We start from the raw sequence: 25,104 nt of genomic DNA on the forward strand, positions 1-25,104 counted from the left end.
CCAAATCATTTTATCCTGTTCTCATATGGAAATTTATTCTCAAATTCCTGCTTTTGGATTTTTCATCTCTTCAAAATTCATAATTATACAGTTATATTCTGGATTCTTCCTTAGTGCAAAACACACCGAAACTTAATAATAAAAAGTCACACCACACACTCATTTTCTCACTGAAAGGTAATATCACAAGGCCAATGTAGAGAAATTGAAAAATATAGAAAGATTTATGAAATAATATTAAAAGCACACATAATTTAACTACCAGAGGTGATCAATATCAACATTTTGATATATTTCTTAATTTTATATGCTAAAAATCCTGGATGATTTTGTATATGTGCTGCCGAAGCGAGCACATCCTGGATGATTTTGACTAAGTTTTCTCCTGCTTAAAGAAAGACATGTAAAATAGAAACACCATGATATTACAGGTTCCTTGAAAATATTTTTAATAGTTGCATACAATACCACTATTTGAATGTATTAGAATTCACCTACCCACCTCTCATTGTTAAATATATACTTAGTCTTTCCAGGTTTCTTTGTATAAATGATATATCCTTGTATATAAATTTTTGGTTATATCTTGGGTTATTTTCTTAGAATAGGTACCTGTGCAGTAGGGGGAATTATGGGGTGTAAGTTAGAAAATCTAAGCATAGAATTTTACCTATTTCTTTTTTAAGCATAGAACTTTAGAGTTGGAAGACGCATCCCTATAATTGAGTGTAAGATTTCATTTTATTGACAAGGAAACTGAGGCGAGATAATTGGCTCAAAGTCCTGCCATGAATTTTTCTAGGGCAAGAACACAGATTGGGGTTCTTTGTGAGTCCACTTAGCTTTCTGTCATTTCACCCTGCTGACTCTAAATGGCGATTCATCTCTGGAGTGCTCCTTCCCAGTTCTGGTTTGGTATCTTCTGTGAAACTCCATAAGGCAGGGATGAGAGTAGCTTGGATGGGGGTGACACAGTTTTATTTTTTATTTTTTGGTCAGAGATGATCCACATGGCAGCATCTCTACAGCATATATTCTCTCAGGTCAAAAAATCTATCCTGAGAAGAACAAAAGGGAAGAAGATTCCAAGAGAGTTGAGAGGTCAAGATGCTCATAAAGTTAGTGAGTTTAAATTGATATAAAATTAGGCAGAGCTCTTTGATAGACTCCAAGTTCTCTTATGTGCTTGTATTCTGTTGGAAAAACAGAAGATCTGTGGGATTTGAGTGGCAGACTGTTAGGTAACTTGTGGAGGTAGGGGCATAAGTACTTATCTGGTCACCCTCTGTGACAATCCCATATTCTACAAACCCAGGTGTGTTTGCACAGCCACAACGATGTCTTCATTTGACAGAATATATTCTTTCTCAGAGGGAAAAGGGGAGAACATTTCTGAAAATCAAGTCTACCCAGAAAGTCAAGTCAATAAACAGGTATATTCCTGAGAACTCACTCTTGAAATTATTCATTTTCTTAGTCTGAATACATAGTACACAGAGATTACTATTTCTCGGTCTTTTCCATGTGACTTATTCTAAAATAAGATGACTTATTCTAATTCTAATTCATAAACTTTAATTAAGTGTCTTCCAGAATCACATATTGTATAGCAAAGAAATATAAATAGCCTACAACCTAGATGGGGAGATAAGAATATGGTAAAGAAATATGGATAAAGAAAATGTAGCTGTAGATATAATGTACGAAATATGAATAGAAATATGGATAAAGAAATATGGATAAGAAAAATATAGCTGTAGATATAATGTATGAAATATGAATAGAAATATGGATAAAGAAATATGGATAAGGAAAATATAGTTGTAGATATAATGTATGAGAAAATATAATTAAGTGACTTGAGAGTAGATAGATAATTTAATTAGGTCAGCTTAAGCAGAACATTACTGGGGGAAATCACCCATTCAGTGTGCCTCAAAATTGGAAAGCAGTTTTTTTTTTGGATGTTATGTGTGTTTTCCCAGATTCTTTTCCTTTGTGTTTGAATAGTTGGACTATGTTTGCACAGTATACAAGCTAAAGCTCTATGGAGGGATGCCTGATGTACCCTAAGGGCATATTCAGTGACCAAGATTAGATGTAGGAGTGATAAAAGCTCTGAATTTCTCCCTTCCGCTGTAATGTACTCCTGAGAAAGGATAAGTAATTAAGTAGTTGGTGGCAAGGTGAAGGGAGAGGAGGGGTAGTAGCTGCTTCTCCAGTAATATGTGTGTATATATTGTACGTGAGATGGAGAGATTAAGAAGCAAATGCCGTGTAATGCACCCTGTAGGCACTCAAAGTTAATTATTGATGCCAACTTTGATAAAAATAAAGGGTATTATAAAATGAAGCAAGTTAGGAGAACGATTAAAGGCAAGACTATAAAAGAAGAAATTATTAAGGGAAAACACAGATTGAACAGCTGGAAAAAGATATAAGGTGATTTAGGGGGGAAAATTAAAGAAAGAAGTGTATGTAGTTAAAGAGAACACACAGCAAAACTACACAGGAGGTATCAGAATACTGAAGAAATGCACAACTGAGAAAGTTGAATAAGTTAAGACAAGTGATAAACCAATGTCTGATGTGTCATTCTTTATACTTAAATGAATTCCACTGTTGGAATGAATGAAGATGGTATATTTGATAATTAAACACATTTTATGTAAATTGACCCATAATATAAAGATACAGAGCACTTGGGACCCTTCTGGGTGTTTCTGGTGGTAAACACTCCTTTAGCAGAGATCATCTAGCTGACATTTCAGAGGGTCCTGTAGGTGGCGCTAGGGAGTTCACTGGAGTCAATCTGGGAGCTATTAGTCATGCTCCCTACTTCATACTGGTCAATTCTCCAACAGGCCATGGCATTCTGTTTAAAGCCTCACAGTGACATGTGAAATGGAGAAACTGGATAAACCATTGCACAATGGTGAACAATGAACAGGAAGGGAAGTAGCATAGAAGTCTGTGAGGGAGGCACTTAGGCATTTGAAAGGCTATCTGCACATAAATATTGGTGAGCAGGTGTTCTTCATTTTTTACTGAAGGCACCACACTTTGTGTTTGCCAGGTGAGACATCAGAAAGGACTCCTGGCATAATATCAAAACCATGGCATGTAAGTATATGAGGCAGAGAGGCATTAGCTTCTACTTTGTTCATCACAGATGAATAGCGTTTTTGGAGGATGTTAGCCACTCATGTTTGTTATACACGTAAAGACACTTTATATCCCAATGGAGACACAATTACATGTTTCTATACACACACACTGAGAAGACAGAAACTTTAGGTCATACATCAGATCCTGTGGCTTGGATCGCCCACCCACACTATGATACTTGTAGCCATTATATACGATATACAAACACTATTTGTTTTATCTATTTAGGACTTACAATATCTTTGAGAAACACTGTAGACCACTTAAAAAATGAAAGTAACCAAAAATATTTTCTAATCACTTATAACCCTACAAGCTACAATTGATATTTTTGTATTTACTGATTCATATCTGTCTCCAAGTAACTATGTAGCTTAATTTTAAAATGAATTGTTGAATGGGTGAAATAGGTGATGGAGATTGAAGAGTATACTTATGATGAGCACTAAGCCATGTATAGAATTATTGAATCACTGTACTGTATACTGGAAATGAATTTAATACTGTACATTAACTGCTGGAATTAAAATAAAAAATTTAATAAATTAAAAAAACAAAAATACTTCAAGAATGATAAAAATGTAAATAAAAATACAAAAATGAGAAATAAAATAAAATGGATTGTTACTTTTAAAACTGCAGCATTTTTCATATTCTAAAGGAGGCTAGAGTCTTCATGACCATCTTTGAAGAACTTTCTTTTTGTGGAATAAACTTTAATGGGCCTACTGTTTATATATAAACTAGTCTGCAAGAAATTGATGAAGGAAGAGAAATAAAGCCACTCTATATAACAGAGAAAAACGGTCCCTTCATTATGGGTGGTATAGGTGGATAACTGTAAGTTATTAATTGGAATGAGTAAGGATCTGGGGCCTAGATCAAGGGAGAATGGGTGCAGAAGTTCTGGACACAGCGAACTAGGTCCAAGTCATAGGGAATTCCTATCTGTAGGGGAAGCAGTTTCTAAAATATGGTGGCCAGGAGGAAATGACCAATATGGGATCCCTTCTGAAGAGTATGACTATGGTCCAAGGAATAATGATGCTGATGACTAATTTTGGGATTCTGACTTATGGTATCTCTGTTATCATCATCAAGATGTTGAAAAAGCTTTGAGAATTGCTCTAAGCTTCCAGCGAGTAATTAAGTCTGTGTCCACTCTTGGAATGGGGTATGAATTAAAAAAATGCTCTCTGAGAAAGTGATATTTGAGATGGCACCTGTGCAGAATGGGGAGGAGTCTTTAGGCAAAGGGAAGAGCATGTGTGAGATCCCTGAGAGGGAAAGAGCATGATGTTTTCAAGGAACACTAGAAGAACTGTGTGGTTATAATATGCATAAAGAGTCAAGGGTCATGGCATGGAAAAGTTGGCAGACTAGGGCTTTGGAAGGACTCTAAAATTTATTCTAAATACAGTAGGAAAGTTTTGAAGGATTTAAAATCTAATAGTGACACAATCCAACTTTTTTAAAAAAGATTTTTATTTATTCATTAGAGACACAGAGAGAGGCACAGACACAGGCAGGGGGAGAAACAGGCTCCGTGCAGGGAGCCCGAGGTGGAACTCGATCCTGGGTCTCCAGGATCACACCCTGGGCTGAAGGTGGTGCTAAACTGTTGAGCCACCAGGGCTGCCCCATAATCCAACTTTTATTTTTAAAAGAGTGTCCTGGCTATAGTGTGGAGAATGGACAGAAGAGGGACAAGTGTGTTTAAAGAGCAACCAGTCTGGGAGAGGCACCTAGGTGGCTCAGCAGTTGAGCGTCTACCTTTGGCTCAGGTTGTAATCCCAGGGTCCTGGGATTAGGACCTCTGCCTCTCCCTCTGCCTATGTCTCTGCCTTTCTCTCTCTGTGTCTCTCATTAACAAATAAATAAAATCTTTAAGAAAAAAACTGTCTGAGGGCCAGGTGTTACTTCTGAACTAAAAAGCTGACAATAGAGACAGTGAGAAATGCGTACATTTGAAATATATTTTGGAGACTGAATTGACAGGACTGAGTCATAAACTGAATGAGGGAGAATAAGAATAGAAGGTAAAGAAAAACCCTCAGTAGTAAATGGAGGTGCCATTTACTACAGTGCAGAAGCTGGCTGCAGGAGCATGTTGAGGGAATGCAACATGGGACAAGGCAAAGTATTGAATTTAAATGTCTCTGAGTCAGGCAGTTATGTCACATAGGCTGTGTCTCTATATGCCTGGAGCCCGAAAGATAGGGTTCAAAATAGAGATGTACAGGTGAGAGCTGGAGGTACATGAGAATTTTTTAAAGCCATGGGAAAAGGAGAACATATGTGGAGAAGTGCACCCAAGACTCCTCTCCAAGACAGAGAGGGTCAGGGAGGTAAGAAGAAATTCTTGTATGTTTCCATGGAAGTTAAATGGGAGTTTTTCAGGAAGGAAGGGGTGGCCTTTGAATTGAAAGCTGCTGAGAAGTTGAGTAAGATGAGAATGGGAAAAGCATTCATTAATTTTAGAATATGGTGATAATGACCATCTTAATAAAAACCTTTTTCATGAAGGGCCACCTGGATGGCTCAGTGGTTGAGCATCTGCCTTCAGTTCAGGTTGTGATCTTGGGGTCCTGGGATCGAGTCCCACATTGGGTTCCTCGCAGGAGCCTGCTTATGTCTCTGCTTCTCTCTGTATGTTTCTCATGAATGAATAAATAAAACCATAAAAAAACCTTTTCCATGGAATGGTGAGGGACAGAAAAATAGGAGGTAAGGAAGTAGAGTCAGACTGGGTAAGCAAAAATTTTTTTTTGAGAAAATTGGATTTGTAGGGGAGCAGAGGTTGGGCAGTAAGTTAAAGGAAACATGAAATCAAGGGAATATTTCAAATATAGGAGACTGTAGAAAATATTTACATGCTGAGAAGAGTGGTCCATTAAAGTCAGAGAGACTGATGATATGGGAAAGAAAATGGTTTATGGCATGTGCACAGCCCTAAGAGGGTAAAAGCGGACTAGATATGGAGCACATGTGGATAAATTACCTCTCTTGTGACAAGATGAGGGAAGAAGGGTGTAGATGAGGGTATATGTGTACATTTGGGCATGGAAAGAGGGAGTTCCTATCTAGTGGCTTCTATCATCTCAATGAAGTAAGAAGCAAGGTTGCTAGCTCAGAATGAGGAATGTGTAAAAGAATTTCGATGCAAGGGGAGAAGTAATGAGCTAGTCCTTGTGTAGATGAGGAGAATGAGCTGATTATAGAGAGAGTATTGCAAGCACATCTGATGTAGTGTACATGAGTCTAGCATGAATCTAGCATGCTTAGTTGTCTGACTTTTTTTTTGACAAAGCTCAGCCAAAAAGGTATGGATAAGTGAAGGTTCATCTACTTGGTTTGCTATTGCCTGGTGAATATGATGGGAGGAAAGACATGCAAGAGAGTTGAAGGTACATAAAAGGAAAGGGACCATGGAATCTAACCAGGCAAGGAAGGAACTAAGGACAAGAGGTAGTTATTTGACAGGGAGAAAGAACTAGGACAAAAAGCTTCCATACTGAACACAAAGTGTGGAGATCAGAACAAAAGATCCAGAAGGGTAGAAAGTAGTGTTTGGAGAGGGAGATATCTTGCTTGTTTTTCTGATGGTAGACATGCTTCAAAGAAGTAGATGGTTGAGGTCAAATGGAGGGATTTATTTCTGGATATGAGGAAGGTGTTGATTGGATCATCCATGCGTATACTGAAGTTATCTAGAACTAAGCACAGAAGCAGTGCCAATCAAAGTTCTGTAGGATACAGAGCTAAACTCTTTCCCTGTGATCTATGGCTGGGTAGATTTTGTATGGTGAGAGTTGCTGGTGGCTTTCTTCATCATTGCATTGATAGAGCCTCCTTAAGTATTAATTCAGCATCAGAGGAAAAGAGAGCTGAGAAAGGGGAAAGAAACAAGGTGCTGAGCATAACGTTTGAACTTCTAAATCTACCCTTATTTTAAGCCTAACCATTCCTATTTTGTTAAACTAGCCTGAGTGTTTTTTTTTTTTTTTTTTAGCTTTTATTTATTTGAGAGAGAGAGAGAAAGAGCAAGCAAGCATGAGTGGGGTGGAGGGGCAGAGGGAGAGGGAGAAGCAGACTCCCTTTGAGCAGAGAGCTTGATGCGGAGCTCGATCCCAAGACCTGGAGATCATGACCTGTGCCAAACGCAGATGGTTAACCAACTGAGCCACCCAGGCACCCAAGGGTTGTTATTTTAAAGCGGCACAAGTAAGAGTTCTGTTTTAGTTCCTTCTACCTAAATGACACCAGATCTGCCAAATCTTCATTGATTCAGGAAGGATAACTAACTTGTCCTTCACAAAGTATGATATAAAGGGCACACTGTAAAAATTTTAATATTTAAGTAGCCCAATTAGAACAGAATGGCATCATATGGATGCACTTTGGATTGTGGGCAGTGTTTTCTTCAGAAGGTATAAGGCAGGAGTTTTTTATTTGGTGGGTTGATTTCACCATCCAGCTAAATGTGCTCTTACTCTACACAATTTTCTTTTGCTTCTACATTGCTTTTTAAAACAAAGGGTTTTAAAAGGGAGATGAATGTTTCAGAATCCTTAAAAACTCAACTTGAAAAAGGTAATACTGTTAGAGGCTTGAATAAAGAGTGAAAGAGGTGCCTGGGTGCTTCAGTCAGGTAAGCGTCCAACTCTTGATGTCAGCTCAGGTCATGATCTCAGGATCATGGATTGAGCCCCATGTCAGGCTAGATGCTCAGTGTAGTGTCTACTTGAGATTCTCTCTCTCCCTCTCCTTCAGTGCCTCTTCCTCCTTGTGAGCATGTGCACACATGAACCGTCTCTCTCAAATAAATAAATATATCTTAAAATTAAAAGACTGAAATATCCCCCCCCCAAACTGATCAAACAAATTCATAAGCATTTGGAAAAAGCTGAGAGCGTGAGTCTTAGCAGACATTTCATTCTGTAGAAAGCATATCAAAGATGTTAGGATCTGGTCTTGTTGTTTTTTAAGTCATTCGCTTGTCCCCTATCAGACCATCGAGAAGAACATTATATTAAATGCTAATTCTCATTCTTATGATTTAATGAGCTACTTCTGAGAAAGCTACTGTTTCACCAGCCCATTTGAAACGTCTGAAATGGCTGGTGCTGAATTAAGGCTTAGGTCACCCAGCTGAAACTAATGTTAATGTTTCAGTTATTCATTTATGTTCTTCAGCCTCTTGGACACACCTCCACTGGTTACTAGGCAACCACAGCTTACTGCCTTTAGTATACATTAAGCATGAACTCTATGTGTGAGTATGGAAAGGGTCTGAATATTTTAATGAGAAGGCAATCATGAGCTGAACTAGACTATTATCTTTATTATTAGGTAAACGTGGGGGACCTCACTATTTTTCAGAAAGTGGATGTATAACACTTTAGTGACAAGCCTTCATGCTTACAGGTGCAACCATTTACACAATAGCCTCAGAGCTGGAGGATATGGAAAACCTCAAAGGAATCCTTTTGATCAGATGGAGGAAGTCCTGTTCAGAACTGTGTTTAGGACGGGAATTTACAAGCCCTGCTTCTTAGGCCCTTTTAGCTCTTTGGATGGTGGGGAGGGAAAGCCCAGGGGAGCATGGAAAGGTGTTTATATTAGGGTAGTTTTACCACTGTACTTAATGTCTGAAAATATTTCTTGCTAAAGAGAATTCAAAGTGCTGTGGGAATGTGCCAGAGATTCGGGTGGTGGCATGCTTGGTGTTACTCTGGTGGCACTGTTGGCCATGTAGGAGGGTATGTGAACCCAGCGGGGCTCTATCTGTGCCGGTATAAAACGGAACTTCACTGAATTGAGGTCATAAAAGGCTCATTTACAGCGGCTGAATGGGAAGAATGTAGCCTTCTCTGGAACATGATGAGGCTTTTTTATCTCCAAATGTGCCTTCTGCCGGATGCTACTACTCTGGGAAGAAATTCAACTTCAGAAGAGAAGCCATGTGATACTAGGGTTGTTCGTATGCATCAGGGAGGGATGGTATAAAAATAAGAACACTCTTAGAAAAAGACAGCCACCTTACTCATCTCTGCAGCTAGGCCTGGAAGAAAAACTATGGCAAGGATTTATTTGAGACTGAACACGTATCATACACACACAAACAGAAAAATTTCCAGCCCACTGTTACAGAATTGTAAAGAATGATAGGAAAGAGAGCTAAGGTATTCATCTATTTTGATCATTTGAAACTATCAGATTCACGGTATAAGATTTTGCTAAAATAAACTGCACGGATTTAAAAGTCAGGTTTTGAAAGTTACAAAAATCAATTGATGGTGGAGATTCAAGTTAAAACAGTAAACTGTCACCCATATGAATGCACTAACATTAAAGCACGTTGTGATTAACTTTTGTAAACACATCATAATCCTCAGTTTTCAATAGGAAAGCATTGTTCCATCCATTCTCATGATGATCACAGTTTTAAAAAATCATACTTACATAAAGGTAAATAGCATCCTGCAAACTCTTCTGGGACACTAATGGGAAATCGACAGACAAAAGAGAGCAGGCAGGGACCTAACCTGGGGCAATGAATATAAGTCTTATTTTTTCTAAGCTACTATATGTTTATTTTACTCAAAGATAGGCACTGCAGTGTACATATGCTACTCATATTTTTTTAATTCTTTTTCACTCTGGAATAGTAACAAGTTATCCAAAGCAGTAGACCAAAGGCACAGGGCTGTATCTTTTTGTTTTAATATATGGGGCATTTATAGATTTTCCTATTTTACATTTCTTTTTTAAAGAAACAAGTATGTTATAGTCACACTAGTTGCCATTTTTAGCATCACATTATGCCTGTCAGCACCTGGACTATTTTGTTATTCCCATTAAAGGGCAGTTTGTGGCTTTTATGCTGGGGTTTCAGACATGCACGTACCCGACAATAAGCAGGATGTGAGCTAGGAAGGCGTTTTGGATTTTGCTCAGCTGTATATCCAACACCTAGCAAAGCTGCTCCTGGTAGTTCTCTAAAGTACTTGATGAATGGTAAATCCACTTATTTGTATTGTAAATAAAACCCAAATCAATTTCTTAGTCTTTCCTTACATGTAGAAAGTTCTCTTGGAGGAAAGTTAGATCATAAATATAGTAATACTGGCTAGTGTGTTGTAGGATGGACAGGAGTTAGGTGGTAGGAGACTCATACAGGTCCTAGTTGTGATTTTGCTGTTAATTTTAGAGGTAGTACTTAATCTCTTGACCTCCACATCCTCAAATGTAAAATTAAAAGTTGCTATGGCTTCAATGTCTGCCCTGAAGTTCAAATGTTGAAGTCCTAATGCCCAATGTGATGTATCAGAATTTGGGAACTCTGGGGTTGACTAGGTCATGAGGATGGAGCCCTCATGAATAGGATTAGTGCTTTTATAAAGGAGGCCTGACAAAGCTGCCTAGCCCCTTCTACATGCGAGGATACAGAGAGCAAGTGTTTGCTTCAAACCAGGAAATGGGTCCTCACCAGAACGTGACCATGCTGGTGCCTTGATCTTGTACTTCACAGCCTGAAGAACTATGAGAAATTAATATCCGTTCTTTATAAGCTACCCAGTCTCTGGTATTTTGTTATAGACACTTGAATGAACTAACACAGGGGTCTAGGTTAAATAATCTGAAATATCCTTTCTGATGCTTAAATCCTATGACTCTAAGACATAATCTATGGCAAATCAAAGTAGGATGCTATCTGAAATAATTATGCCTTATTTATCTCAGGCTCCCAGGTGCCTAACACAGAGCCAGGGAGTATAAGAGATGTGTTATATATTTAAAGAATAAATGAGTGAATGGTAATTATAGGTACAAATGTGGCCTAAGCATCATCAGGACTTTTCACCAGTGGAAGAAACCCTTCTGTATGGATACTGATTTTTGCAATTAAAATGAAGCCAGATATTGGTTTTTGCAAATTTTGAGTTTTATTCATGGCAGTTATTATTCTTATACATGATATTTGAATAGCGTGATTTTTAGAAAAATTCAGAACACATTTATGTACTCTTTTAAGGAGGGCTAACAGTGTCATGTCTACAGAAATTTTTTTATTTTGCATCCCAAACAAACTTTTTATAATTAGTTATAAATATTCACTTCATAAATGTTCTTAAGGAGAAAAAAAGAAAAGGAGACAGAAATCCTTGCCTTCAAAAGCCCCCAGCACTAGCGGTGATTCTGCATAATGGATAGCCCTAAAATTCTACCAATCGACAGTGTTAGACATCATTTCCAAGCTTATGCTCACAACAGTACATGAGGTTTTTGCATAAATAGTCTCAGAACCACAAGGTGCTGTATCTTTTAAACTCTTGTTGAACAGAAATAGTGCTAATTTTAGCATCAGCCTAAACATAAACTTATTTGCCAATGAGAAAAAAAGATCTGTAGACTTATAAATAGCTTACTCCTCAGGAAATATTTTAAATGGAAAATTTTAGCATTATCTTACATACATATTCTTCTTCTAGGATTAAATTGGAAAGCTCTTTCAGTGAGGCAGTTTGCTGCAGTGGAAAGATAGGACTTCACACTCTCATCCTGCCACTTAGCAGAAATGTGACATTGGCGAGTTACCTATGCTCTTGAGACCCTAGTTTTCTTATCTGAATAAGGACAGAAACTATAGCTAATTTGCAAGGATATTATAAAAATTAAATAGGATAATATTTATGGAGCATCTGCTTTGGTGCTTGGCACAGTGGCACTAGATCCCCTCTGTGAGGTCTCCTGTTCCCTAAGGGAGCTTATAATGCTGGAAGAAGTGCTATGATCTTCACCACACTGGAAGCACTCAAGCATATCTCAAAATATGACCCTCCACACTTCATTCAAAACCAAAAAAAGAGGAGACTACTGTGAGCTTGGTTCGGGGGATTCAAAGTTAAAGAAAAGACTTGGCATTTGTTCTTAATGAAAATTTTAAAGGGAAGACAGATAACGTGGGAAGTGGCATGAGGCTGTGAGAGATTGAATGAGATCCCTTTTCTTTCTATTGTCTATAATTCTTGCTGATCTCCTGTTAATGGCCCAAAGGGCTATGTGAACTCAGAGAAAGACTGATGATAATCGTTGACCCAGGAGAGGCCATTAATGACTTCACTGAAAGTCATTTGGTAGCAGCAACAGCTGTGATGGATCTTGAAGCATGACTGGGATATTGCCAGTCACTGGAGAGTGCCTATGTGCATATGGGTGAGGGGGCTTTGGAGAGGAGTATGAATGGCAGGAGAGTCCAGGCAGAAAAATCAGTGTGAGTAAAAGTAAATGCACAAACAGAATGGTTTAGAGAATGTAGATTAGATGATTCCTATGCTAGCAAAGATCAACTGATGAGGAGCAAAGGTAGGTTCTGAAACTCAAGAGGTCTGTTGTGCCTGTATTATTACCTGCTAAGGAATACACGAGACAGATTTTGTTCTGCAGGTGATGATGCAGCCAGCATTGGCTTTGAGATTGAAGTGGCCCAGGTTAATTAGATCATATTGGCTACTGTTCATTGGGCACCTGCTATGTATCAGGAACTGTGCCTTCTTGTTTTATGGATATTATTTTCTAGCCTTCATGACAAATTATACAAAAGTTTTTAGGTAAGGATCTAAGGCTCAGAGAGGTCAAGTAATTTGCTGCTTAAAATTACACATTCTTAAATGGAGCAAACGAAATAAAAGGAGGAATAGGATTTTTAAAATATGAATTTCAGATTAAGCCATTAAAGCATAGGAATAATGAGACTTGAATGTAAATTAGGAAGTTGATTAGACAGTCATGTTTTGTTTTATTTATTTATTTAAAATATTATTTATTTATTCATGAGAGACACAGAGAGAGAAGCAGAGACATAGGCAGAGGGAGAAGCAGTCTCCCTGTGGAGAGCCTGATGCAGGACTCTATCTCAGGACCCTGGTATCACGACCTGAGCCAAAGGCAGGTGCTCAACCACTGAGTCACCCAGGTGCCACTTTTTTTTTTGTTTTTTGTTTTTAAAGATTTTATTTATTTATTTGAGAGAGAGAGTGAGCAAGAGACAGAACACAAGCAGGGGGGACGGCAGAGGCAGGGGGAGAAGCAGACTCCCCACTGAGTAGAGAGCCCTTTGTGGGGCTTAATCCCAGGACCTAGAGATCATGATGTGAGCTGAATGCAGACGCTTAACTGAATGAGCCACCCAGGAGCCCCTAGATGGTCATGTTTTACAACAAAAGGAGAATAGGAACACTGAAAAGAGGAAATCTGTGGTTCAAAGTGAGGCCATTCAAGAGTAGGGTGAGAGCTCTTAATAAAGGCATGTTCTGAAATGATATAAGGTTTTTAATAATAAAAAAATGTTGCTTCTGTGTTTTAAAGTTACTTGATAATTATATTACGTGAGAGAGAGTGAACAAAATAATTAAGTGCACAGGGTCTGAAGCCAGACTGTCTGGATTTGAATTTTTACCCCCAATTTAACTTGAGGCAGATGATTTAATCTCCCTGAGCCCAAGTTTCCTTATCTTTCAAATAAGGAGATATAATACTACCTATGTTATAGAATTGTTTAAGCATGAAATGAAGTGTATGTCTCTCTCTCTATTTTTTAAGTATATGTCTATAAGAATAGTGTTTGGCAAAAAGAAGAATGCAGTAAGCATTAGCTATCATCGCTTTGGGCCTTAGTCTTTATTCAACAACCATTTATTTAGAAATTATCTACAGTGAACCAAGGATTGGGCCAATTTCCAGGAATACTGAGATGGATTACAGATGATTTCTGCCTTTAAACATATTTGATTTTTTCCAATATCATACTTTGTGGTTCAGCAGAAATACTACTGACTACGTCTTGTTTAAAGCACTTTCCTGAACTATTTGGGCCCCACAGATTTAAAATCTCCATTTACAGTGCTGCTCATCAATGTAAGGACTAATACCTCCACTCTGCCTACCCTTCCTCCAATATGACATTAAGATCCATTCATCCCCAGCTATCTTTTATGGCATGTTTCCCTTGACCCACATGGCAACATATGAACTTAGTGAGATTAGCTCAGTAGTCCCCTCCTACTTATGTGTACCAAACCCTCAGAAGCTGAGTGTACATACCACTCCCTCAGGAGTCTCTGGCTTGCTACTTCATTAGACTTCTGTGTGATGTAGTATGTATTATTAATGGATGCATTTCCTTCCCCGAGAGTATTTTTTTAAAATATGACTTTATAAAGCCTTATTTCCCTAAGCTGGAGAGAAATGTTAATTATTAGAATTTTCAGTGCTGTTATCAAACCTAAGGAAGGTTCGTTTTGAGAACATCAGTGATTCACTGCTTCTTAAACCACACCATAAAGCTATTCATCCCTGTGTGTCTCAATTTTGGGTTACCAAGGGATCTAAGTAATTCTGCTTGTGATGGCATTTTCACCTTGTCTGAAAGGATTCTCAATTAGGCATTGCAGATTTAACATTAACATTGTTTGAATAGACAAGAACTGTTGAGAGGAGGGACACCGTGTCCTCTTGAATGTATACACAATACATTATAATGGACAGATGAACAGTCACGATAACCTCTGAGAAAAGATTGAAAGGGAAAATGTCTACATAAATAAATGAGAAAGAAATGAAAAAAGCAAGGTACTTGCATCTAAAATAACCAAGTGATTTTATGAAAAGCTATTTGAATATAGCAAGGAAGCCCTCAGTGGGATCATTGAGACAGTGGTGAATTGTTTACCTGCCCAGAAGAGACAGACACAAAGTGGCATCTGATCACTTAGCTTTCTAATAGAGCCCGCATTTATTAAAGGAAATGTGAGCAGATCAGATCATAGGGCATCTTCAAGCAGCAAACAACTGTTACTGAAAGAGAGAGGTCAGATCCATAATCAGACAGATCTGAAGCTCCGGACTGAAATGTGAATGCAGGAATGGGAATGAGTCCCTACGAAGCAGTTCTTATCTGTACTCTGTGAAATGTATTTAAAAAGTAACAATCATATTTGGTATATATCTGAGACTTTAAAAAAGATTTTATTTATTCATTTTTGAGAGAGAGAGAGAAAGAAAGAGAGAGAATGGGCAGGGGGGAGGGGCAGAAGCAGTCTCTGATGAGGAGAGAGCCGGATGCAGTGCTCCATCCTGGGACCCGGGGATCATGACCTGAGCCAAAGGCAGCTGCTTAACTGACTGAGCCGCCCAGATGCCCCCATATCTGAGAATTTAAAAATCTTCCTATTAACTTGATATACAAAATAAGAATATGACAAGGATTTTGTTAACAGCAACAAATTAATGCTAATGCTTCTACACACAGCTTAGAATATAGCCTAAAATATATTATATATATTAAATTTTTTCTGGTGTAGAAAAATCAAACTTTACATTTAACCTGAAATGCATACCCTGAGAATCATTCTCCTTGGAAGACACAAGTAATCCCTGTTCCCTTCTTTTTGTCTAATAGTTTTGGGAGAAATTAACGAAGGACTGTTTGGCCAATGAGAATGTAACCAAGAAAAGAGAAAACACCCTAAGTATTTAAAACAAATGGAATTTAATCTAGAGAAACAGTTGCAGGGATGATGGAAGAATTGAGAGTTAAGCAGGGGATCAACTCCAAGATCAACAGCAGCAGGAAGCCAAAGGCATGACCACCCACACATCTAACGAGAGAAAGGGAAGAGGTGATATTACTGGAGCTCAGAGTTCAAGGTTACTGAGGGAAAGTGGGAACAATGAGGTGAGTCTTGGGGGCAGAGGTGGAAATATAGTCCAGAGGGGTCAGTCCCCATGGAACCAGTAGAGTAGGAGCAGAGCAAGGAATGGACAAGAAGGTAAACACTGGCGCAGACCAGCAGAACTGGAAAATAGAGTTAAGTAAATATGTTTCTCATCTTCATTTTCTCCTCCAGAAAATGAAGGGCAAATTGAAAATGAAGGGCAATTTGCCCTAGAAAACTAGGGCAAATTGATTTACTGATATTTTTTAAGGGCTCTAAGTTTGGCACCTCTGTGTTCACCAAACATCTTGTAAATAGATGAAATCACCATTTTAGTTCCACATACAATCTCAATAAACCAAATTTACACACCCCAAAGATTATGAGGGAACGAGCATCTTCACTTTGAAGTTAATAAAAAGTATAAAGGAAGCATTGGCATCTTCTGCATTAGATGTAGAAAGCGGTCGATGCTATGTCAGTTGCATTGTTTTATTAAGAATTGTGAACAGAGGTTTATTCTGATGGAAATCATCGTTCTTCAAAGTAGATAATAAAACCACACTTTGAAAACTGGACTCAAGAGGAGGGGGGAAAGCCACACAATTTCCTGCACAAGACCACTCAATTTCCTCCATACCTTTCTATTCTGCTGAGGAATGACAATGGCATATTGCGAACGAATAGTAAAGCACCAATTTGCAGGCTTATGTCTTTTGTAGCATGGAAGGGTAATTATGGATGATGATGTGAAAAATATTTATCCATTATGGCCAAGCAAAACAAAGCTTGATGTGTGTGAGCATGTGTGTGTGTGCTTAATCATACATGGCAGTTTAAAAACCACACCTAACCTAAACCATGTCCTACTTTAATTTAAGCAGTATAAAATCTCCCCATGGGCAGCCTTTGAAATGTTAGCCTTGTGTGGCACACATAGACTTGTTAATGATTAAACTGTCATTACCACCATCAAATTTTCCTCCAGTTTATGCCATGAAAACATAGTTTTGTCTCATTCTGGCTTATTACTCTGATGCTAAATACTTTTATATATTTAAAAGATTAGATGACCTTTAGAATAGAATGAAGTACTATGGCATTTGCTTAATAGAAACGAGGAAGAATGTCAGGGTGTCTGTATGTCATACCTCATACTCCAGGTGATTTGACACAACAACAAAATCACAAAAGGCATGTAAAAACTAAGTCTTTCACTGTGTGGCACCCCCACTAGAAGTACAGAACATTGATAACATTTAACCCCATTTTCTTTTCATGCAAAGGAGAGAAGCACTTTTAAGAGGAAATAGGGCAAAGTCCATCTTAAATTCTTTGTTTTAGATACACTCACCTAAAATTCAATGAAGAAACAGCATGAACTTTCCAAAACCATCTATTTTCTCTTCTTTGAAATGGCAGTTGACTATGGCATTTAGAGGCTTCCCAAGCACTTCATCCAGGGATAGGTAAATTTTATTTATCTGCAATGAGAAAGTATACTTTTATTTAGCTAAGCAACTTACACTTACATGTTTATTACAGAAATAGGAAGTCAAAATGGGCAGATCGAGAACATATGGTATATTACAAATCCCCTCATATACTAATAATCCCTTTAGTTGAATTTCTAATATTCATTTTCTAATATTCATTCATTTTCATTTACTATAAGAAATGTTTATAAAAATGGATGTTTGTGCCAGAAGTTACTGTATGGGTGAGTATGGTGAGGCCCAGGCAGGTGAGGTGACTGTCCAAGATTAAGCACCTGGTTGGTAACATACAGTGGCCTTGAACCTTGGGCTCCTGACATACCTCTTTATTTTTAGTTGATTAAAAACCCAGAAATGGGAAAATATGGAATCTCCTGTGTTTTCCAAGTAGGTAATTTTCTGGAATATTGTGTTACCATAATTTCTACCAAAGCCAAGGAAATTACAGCTGAGGTTAGAGTTAGGTTAGACCAGCATTTCCTCTAATGATTTAAGCCTGAGCAATCATAGGTAGATATCCTACAAGAGCAGACTACCCCAGAGGCAACCTGACATTATTCAATGATTTGTATGATTTATGGTGTTATGAAGTAATAACATAAATAATAAATAGTTTGTAAAATTGCCTGTTAATGTTTCTTAACAAAGCTGAATGATTTTCTAATCTTTTGCCTTCTGGGAAAACTCACAGATAAGAAGTGGAAGAGAGAGGTTCTAGATGGCACTTTCCAGCAGATTCCCCAGTGGTGACCCAGGCACTCACTCACCATCTGCCATTGCTAGTCTTTCTTACCAATCTTTCTCATCCTTCCCTTGCCTCTTCCCCTCCTTACCAACACACAGACTGGATGTTACTTACACCTTAAGTGCTGGAGAGCCTGTAGCAGCAGGGAGCTGAAACTCAGGGAATCCCATGTTAAGATGAAGGAAAACAATGGGAAGGGATCATAGAAAATAAAGGGGAGAAGGAGTCTGATGGCTGCAGGGGTAGAAAAGGAAGGTATACACCCCGGATGGGAGAAAGGTGCCATCTTGTCTCCAGCTCCACACCTCCACTTCCCCTGACCACTGACTTCTTCAACCCTGGTTATCGAAAAGAATTACAGTAACTATTTTAGCTCTCCTGGCTTCTGGCAACCTGTGATTTTAGGTTCCTAGGGAAAGTTCTATACAATAACTCCCTCTCGCTCTAAATCAAGTTTTTAGATATGTTCATTATTGTAAGAGATTTATTTCACAGGAGATAAAGACATTTTCACTACATAATTAACCCTTGTTCTGTGTCACCTTAGAACCCAGCCATCTTTCCCCATATTTGGATTCTAGGTACATACATGTATTTGGTATTCTTTGAATTAAATGTATTATTACAACAGTAGTACTTTTTTTTAAAAGATTTTTAAAAAATTTATTCATGAGAAACACACACACACACACACACACACACACAGAGTGAGAGAGAGAGAGAGAGAGGCAGAGACACAGGCAGAGGGAGAAGCAGGCTCCATGCAGGGAGCCCGACGTGGGACTAGATTCTGGGTCTCCAGGATCATGCCCTGGGCTGAAAGTGGCGCTAAACTGCTGAGCCACCCAGGCTGCCCACAACAGTAGTACTTTCAAACATTTTTTGTTTTCTTAAAGTACATGCTCCTTTTTTTTCTTTTCAAATTGAGAGTTCAGGCAAATTAGAGCTATGCATCGGGGAATAAGTTATATCTTAAAAATATTCTCTCTTCCTCATGAATGCAGCTCTCTGAGACCCCACATCAGGAAATAAAATGGAAATATTACACAATCTTATATACTTCTATATAAGACTCTATAATGTATATTACACACATAGAGAAATTGACATCTAGCTGTATCTGCAATAGAGAGTCACTCAAGAAATCCTTTGGTTTTGGCTTGGGGACCTCTTAGGATCATGCTGCTGGTGTTTGCTCTTCTACCTGGAAATTTGGGGAAAAATGTTTTGCATTTTTGTCTTTTTTTCTAGGTTCCTGGGTTACCTCAGACTGTAAGAGACAATGAGGGAGACGATGTTCAGATGGAGATGCTGTGTTAAAGTACCCCAGGGGTTGGCTCAGGTTGCATGACTTGACTAGATCTATGACTTCAATAAAAGTTGCAACCTGAGTGATACCTTGATTGTAAGCTAGCTTCCATGTTTGCTATTCCTTCTCCACCAACAGTGGCCCTTATTCAGCTTGTATGTCACAGGCAGTGATCAAAAGCAGATGTCGAATCTGGAAGTAGCTTTCTCCCTACCCAGCCTGGATTCTCTGCCCTGTGACTACTCCAGAGTACACAGAGCTGAGTTTCTATAATTCTTTCTACTCTGAGCCGCAGGGTGATAGTCTCCCAAAGTGCCATTGAATTAAAGGCATCCATCCTACTCTCTCCTCTTGCTGTAGCCCACTGGACACTGGCAAAGCAAAAGTCTCACATGAACACTGAGTGGGAATAAAAAACAATACCTTCCTCTCTTCAAAGTCTTATTTAAATTCTACATCAGCTACAAAATTCTTGTTTGAATGACTTGTGACTAGAAATTAAAATTTAACATCATGAGATAAAATTAAATACTGTCTCTTTTTTTCCAGCTCCCTGAAAAGCTCCCAGTCACTGTCTGATTGGAGGTAGGAGTCAATATCTTACCACAAGAGAAAGGAATATTTTGGTCATTTGGGGTGCTCTGTTTTAGATATGGTTGGGTAGATGTGGCAGGAGGCAGATTTTTTGCTTAATAAAATAAACTCCTCAAAACAGAGCACACAAAAATAGAATGGGTCACCTAAGAAAAGAGTATTTTTCAAACTAATGGTATCAATCTAACTGAGGCTCAATAATCACTTGTGGTGGTGGGATTTGGTCAAGGGCATGTATTCATTACACAAGGGTGGCATGAGTGGGCACTCCCAACTGAGATTATATAGAAGCTAGCCTGATATTAGACTGGAGTGGAGTTAATAATTACATTTTGTCCATAATTATGCCCTTACTGATCTTCCCACCTAAAATAGTACTCCTTTCTCATTCTCTACTGCTCATTCTGATATATTCTCCTGCATGGCACTTCCATTATTTCTTTATTCATTCTTTGTCACTTCACATTAGAATATAAGCTCCACAAAGGCAGTAATTTTGTCCACTGCTATATCCCTGCTGCTCAGAACACTGCCTGACACATAGTAGGCCTTCAGTACTATTTAATGCATGAATAATACATACAAATTTACATATCTCTTTTCTTATAAATATTTGATTCAATTTCCTCTTTCTTACTTCTATCAGTTTTCACCATGCTGGAAACAATTTCATCACAGTTGGAAGAATTCAAAGGTTGGGACATATGGGCAGCTCAGTAGTTGAGCGTCTGCTGTTGGCTCAGGTCATGATCCCAGGGTCCTGGGATCAAGTCCTATATCACGCTCCCCGCAGGGAGCCTGCTTCCCCTCTGCCTATGTTTCTGCCTCTCTCTCTCTCTCTCTCTCTCATGAATAAATAAATAAAATCTTAAAGAAAAAAGAATTCAAAGGCCTTTATTCACATTGAAAATGTAAAGAACCCAAGTAAGTATTTTATCTAGTTTCATAGTTATGTAGGAAAAAGATAGTCTACAAGTTCAAAGGCAGATTGAGGATGGTGCTCTCCAATATTTATTTGGTAGTCTTTTCTTTTTTAGTTATGTTTGGGAGACTACAGTGCTAGGAGTCTAACCTACTAGATATCAGAGGCTAGGATGGAGCCCACTTTCAGATCACTTTTAGGTCATAGGGGGTCTTCTGTAGTATGAGAAGCAGCTGCAGGTGATGATGACCATGGACTTATAGAGGGTGCTCCAGGGAAATGCAAAGATGGAGAGCCATACTGCATTCAGAAACATATGACACTTGGTCTTTTCTGGTGTTTGACATTGCCAGTTGGCTTAAACTCTAGGGGCCACTAAAAGTTTTTGGCAAAGAATGATGAAAGACTCTTGAGAAACAATATCTAGTTGTCCAAATAATTTCTCAACAACTGAAACAGGTTCTGTTTTGTTTCTGAGTGACTCTTTGTTGTCACATTCACAAATACTAGGTTCCCATGCCAGTGCTGAGGCTGAGCTTAGGGTTGTGGCCACCCCTCTTCGGCAGACACAGCATCAGCCAGATCCTCAACAACAAAGAAGATGCTGGAAGGGGAAGGAGAACAATTCTGAAAGGTGCAGCATCTTCTGGTGTTGTAGAAAGAGGACTGAACTATGATCAGAAGTTGGGGTTTTATTTTTGTCTCTATACTATTGGGCAAGTCATTTACTGTTAACTGGGTTTCAGTGTTCTCATAGTAAACTGAGTATTGGTCTAGACCAATGGTGCTCAATCCCAGGGTGACCTTGGACCACCCCAGGACATTTGGTAATGTCTGGAGGTGTCTTTGTTGTGGAGGGAAAGCAGATGCAACTGGCATCTAGGAGGTAGAGGCCAAGGATGCCACTGAACGTCCTATAAAGTAAAGGACAGCCTCAACAACAACAAAATAATTATCCAGTCCAAATGATAGTAGTGCCATTTAGAACCATCCAGACCCTGTTCTAGATGGTTAAAGTCCCTCTCAGTTCCCAATATCATTCTGTAAGTTTGCCACTGGTCCCATCCAGACCTCTGAAATTGCCCCAGGTAAGCCTAATTCCCCTTCTGAAGCTTCCTTCAACTCTATAGACCACATTGAGCTCCTTCCTACACCTCCCAGCTCTGTTCTTAGATGCCCTCCACCCCCAGACCTTGATGTTTCACACCAGCCTTTGAGTTCATTCGTTATAGCTCACATGACCATGTAAAACTGCCAGGGATTTTCTTATCTCTCTGTAAGAACATAAGCAGCCTGAGGCCAAGGGCTGTCTTGTTTATTTCCTCCTCATCTTTAACCTCATCTTTCATGATGAATAATTCTTTTCGTTAAATGTTTGTTTGAGGAAATGACTGGTGGTGTAACAATTAGCTAACAGGAAGCTCAGCATTATCTTACTTGGTTCCTACATGGGTTTGTGGTATACACTTACTCAGATCATATACTTACCAGCCTACGAATGTCAATGTGCCTTAGGAATCGGCACTAAGATGGATGTGGGATAGTGATCCTTGGACTAGTTTGAGAATCACCCCAAACACAATGATAGTAGGTCAGAGTCAGGGAGAACACTGTTGGGAAAGAGGCCTTTCTGGATGCTTTGAAGCTGGAGAGAGGATAGCGCTCAGGGACACTTGGGCACCCTCCCTATTCTAAGGATTTGTTCTTGTTGACACAAGAGTTCAGCTGGAGAACCAGGCAGGTCTTGGCTGTTTGTACATATTTCCTATTAAGGGCATAATAGAACGTTGCTTCAAGCTCTTAGGATAAAGAGGCTGTGGCCCTGGGACAGTTTAGCTGTTCAGACCCAGTGTGGCTCCATCACAGAAGGGCAAGATCACGCAGCCTGGTGGACTCCTCCCACCAGGGATTCTAGGTCCCAAAGGAAACCCTATTGAGACTGGCTGCATTTGTCCCTATGAAGGTTTTAAGTCTGTCCAAATAAGGAAATTAATCTAATTTCAGAGGGAGTCACATGCCTGTCATTTCAATCCCTCAGATTACAGCCTAATGTGGCAGACACATGGGCTACCTTCACAATTTAAAAATGCACAGGTACCTATGCTGGGAAAATAGAGTCCCTTGCCATGCTGTTGCTTCTCAGTTACCTTCATTCTTATTCCCTGTAACATGTCAGAAGACCTCGAGAGAATGTTTGAGCAACTGTAAGACAGCAAGCAGCAGGGTGTTCAGTTTCCCTCCCAATATTTCATCACTAGACAAGGATAAAACATCGTACTTCATCACTCAGGCTAGAGTAAGATACAGCAGAGAGAACCACAACATTTGGACAAAATAGCTGTCAGAAGGAATGGACATATACATTCAGCAGTGAATGCAGAATTTTTTACACTGTAAAGCCAGAGGCCTGCCAACATTCAGGAACTCTTAAGGAAGAACTATGGTGACTTGCCTGTCAACATCAGTTCAGCCGGCTATTCAGTCAACTGTTTTAAAGGTGCTCAGAAGGAAGAAGGTGGCTTATAAAGAATTTCTCAGTTTTGTTTTATGTGTGGATTTTTTTTTCCAGAGGGAATGCCTTTGTGTTTCTTTCCATTATATCTTACTGTAAGGATAAGGCAGTTGTTTACCAGATATTTGGCTTTTAAAAAGACATACCCCACCCTGTATGTTTAATGATTTGCACTGCACCTGGCCTGTGCTCCTCAAAGAGGGATTCAACCATTAAGAACTCACTTGTGGGCCACAGATAATAAATAAGAATAAATAAGAAATATAAAAACAATTAGCAATATGCTGGTATTTATGAACAAACAAGTTTGATAAAAATGGATCAAGAGATGAGGCTGGAAACTTACAAAATTATTTTGGTAATCAAAGTAACTTTCTTTTTAGGAAATGTGGAGAATATAGTACATTATAGAGAAAGTTAATATCACCCACATTACACTTTCTGGAAGCAATCCCTGTAAAGAAGATTTTATACATTTACTTCCAATTATATATATACACACACACACACATATATGTATTTACGCACACATATATACACACATAATTTTTAATGAAATTGATGGATTATAAACTATAATTTTGTTTAAAATTTTTTTGTTTGTTTTACTTTTTGTATTCTATTATTAGTGATCTATACATATTCAGCATAAATACTTCCCCTACTTTAAAAAAAAGATTTATTTATTTAGGGGCACCTGGGTGGCTCAATTGGTTAAGTGTCTGCCTTTGGCTCAGGTCATGATCCTACAGCTCTGGGATCCAGCCCCACATTGGGCTCCCCACTCAGCAGGGAGGAGAGAGAAAATCTCTATGTAGACTCTGCACTGTGTATGGAGCCCTAAGTAGGGCTCAATCTCATGACCCTGAGATCCTGATCTGAGCCAAAATCAAGAGTTGGATACTTAATATGCTGGGCCAGCCAATACTTCCCCTTTTTTGGCTATGAGATTATTTCATCAAGCTTACTAATTAAAGGATATGACATATATGAAGATATGGGACATCTGTAGTCACTAAATGATTCTTTAGTCTCTTCCAGCACTTGAACACACTCACATTCACACCAAGCACGTTTCTGCTACATTTCAGGGTAAGGCAGTAGATCATCCTAAGTAGTGCTTATTTTGTTATGGAAACCTCTGTTGCACAAAGTCCATGTTCCACAATATCAGATAAAGAGAAGTCATTTTCCAAGAATACAGATTTAAAGAGAGTGATTATCTCATATTTTACCTTTTTAAAACCAATGAATGTCTTCTTTACTTAGACAAACAATCATTAAACTTAAGTATCTCCAGTTTTCCTAGATGAAAACGTCATTTTATGAATTAAGTAGAACATGCAACTAAAACAGAGTATAGGCAACAAGCACTCCATAGTGATGACCTCATTAAACCTTTAAACTCTCCATGTTGAAATTAATTCCAAGTATGGCATAAATATTAACATATTTTTTGCTGCCCAGGAAAAAAATATTTACCCAAGATCTGTCTTTTGTCTCTTGCATCACAGTGTACCTGCCAATTTGGTCAAAAGAGAATTAAATTGAACTTGGTGAGTTGAATCAAAATGTGCCACAGATGAATTCAATTAATTTCTAAGAAGATAAATTTTAATTAGCCACATGCATCTACTGG

The 25,104-nt window shown here is 38.6% G+C and overlaps 1 protein-coding gene across 22 annotated transcripts in view; it reads right to left on the bottom strand.

Moving 5' to 3' along the window:
- Positions 1–25,104, bottom strand: part of DTNA (dystrobrevin alpha) — a 354,043-nt gene that overhangs the window by 167,875 nt on the left and 161,064 nt on the right. For all 22 annotated transcript variants that reach the window (XM_055323947.1, XM_055323949.1, XM_055323948.1 and 19 more), the window contains exon 2: positions 17,242–17,371. The gene's annotated coding sequence lies outside the window, so the exon portion shown is untranslated. The remainder of the gene's footprint in view (positions 1–17,241; positions 17,372–25,104) is intronic.

This window comes from Nyctereutes procyonoides, unplaced genomic scaffold (genome assembly GCF_905146905.1).
Source record: "Nyctereutes procyonoides isolate TBG_1078 unplaced genomic scaffold, NYPRO_anot_genome, whole genome shotgun sequence".
Classification (NCBI taxonomy): Eukaryota; Metazoa; Chordata; class Mammalia; order Carnivora; family Canidae; genus Nyctereutes; species Nyctereutes procyonoides.